We start from the raw sequence: 1924 nt of genomic DNA, 5'->3' as shown, positions 1-1924 counted from the left end.
AGCACTTTTTCAATGTATTTAGCCTGAAAGTGTCTTATTTTACGTGTAAATACTTGTAAAATCGTGAAAAATAGCACTTTTTCAATGTATTTAGCCTAAAAGTGTCTTAATTGACGTGTAAATACTTGTAATATTGTGGAAAATAGCACTTTTTCAATGTATTTAGCCTGAAAGTGTCTTATTTTACGTGTAAATACTTGTAAATTCGTGAAAAATAGCACTTTTTCAATGTATTTAGCCTAAAAGTGTCTTAATTGACGTGTAAATACTTGTAATATTGTGGAAAATAGCACTTTTTCAATGTATTTAGCCTGAAAGTGTCTTATTTTACGTGTAAATACTTGTAAAATTGTGGAAAATAGCACTTTTTCAATGTATTTAGCCTGAAAGTGTCTTATTTTACGTGTAAATACTTGTAAAATCGTGAAAAATAGCACTTTTTCAATGTATTTAGCCTTAAAGTGTCTTATTTTACGTGTAAATACTTGTAAAATCGTGAAAAATAGCACTTTTTCAATGTATTTAGCCTAAAAGTGTCTTATTTTACGTGTAAATACTGTTAAAATTGTTATACAAACACTTTTTCAATGTATTTAGCCTGAAAGTGTCTTATTTTACGTGTAAATACTTGTAATATTGTGAAAAATAGCACTTTTTCAATGTATTTAGCCTAAAAGTGTCTTATTTTACGTGTAAATACTTGTAAAATCGTGAAAAATAGCACTTTTTCAATGTATTTAGCCTAAAAGTGTCTTAATTGACGTGTAAATACTTGTAATATTGTGGAAAATAGCACTTTTTCAATGTATTTAGCCTGAAAGTGTCTTATTTTACGTGTAAATACTTGTAATATTGTGAAAAATAGCACTTTTTCAATGTATTTAGCCTGAAAGTGTCTTATTTTACGTGTAAATACTTGTAATATTGTGAAAAATAGCACTTTTTCAATGTAGTTAGCCTGAAAGTGTCTTATTTTACGTGTAAATACTGTTAAAATTGTTATACAAACACTTTTTCAATGTATTTAGCCTGAAAGTGTCTTATTTTACGTGTAAATACTTGTAATATTGTGAAAAATAGCACTTTTTCAATGTATTTAGCCTAAAAGTGTCTTATTTTACGTGTAAATACTTGTAAAATCGTGAAAAATAGCACTTTTTCAATGTATTTAGCCTGAAAGTGTCTTAATTGACGTGTAAATACTTGTAATATTGTGGAAAATAGCACTTTTTCAATGTATTTAGCCTGAAAGTGTCTTATTTTACGTGTAAATACTTGTAAAATCGTGAAAAATAGCACTTTTTCAATGTATTTAGCCTGAAAGTGTCTTATTTGACGTGTAAATACTTGTAATATTGTGGAAAATAGCACTTTTTCAATGTATTTAGCCTGAAAGTGTCTTATTTTACGTGTAAATACTTGTAAATTCGTGAAAAATAGCACTTTTTCAATGTATTTAGCCTAAAAGTGTCTTAATTGACGTGTAAATACTTGTAATATTGTGGAAAATAGCACTTTTTCTATGTATTTAGCCTGAAAGTGTCTTATTTTACGTGTAAATACTTGTAAATTCGTGAAAAATAGCACTTTTTCAATGTATTTAGCCTGAAAGTGTCTTATTTGACGTGTAAATACTTGTAATATTGTGGAAAATAGCACTTTTTCAATGTATTTAGCCTGAAAGTGTCTTATTTTACGTGTAAATACTTGTAAATTCGTGAAAAATAGCACTTTTTCAATGTATTTAGCCTAAAAGTGTCTTAATTGACGTGTAAATACTTGTAATATTGTGGAAAATAGCACTTTTTCTATGTATTTAGCCTGAAAGTGTCTTATTTTACGTGTAAATACTTGTAAAATCGTGAAAAATAGCACTTTTTCAATGTATTTAGCCTGAAAGTGTCTTATTTGACGTGTAAATACT

This window comes from Anopheles stephensi, unplaced genomic scaffold, assembly GCF_013141755.1.
Source record: "Anopheles stephensi strain Indian unplaced genomic scaffold, UCI_ANSTEP_V1.0 ucontig8, whole genome shotgun sequence".
Classification (NCBI taxonomy): Eukaryota; Metazoa; Arthropoda; class Insecta; order Diptera; family Culicidae; genus Anopheles; species Anopheles stephensi.
The sequence above is the reverse complement of the archived record's forward strand: the minus strand, read 5'-3'. Positions refer to the sequence as shown.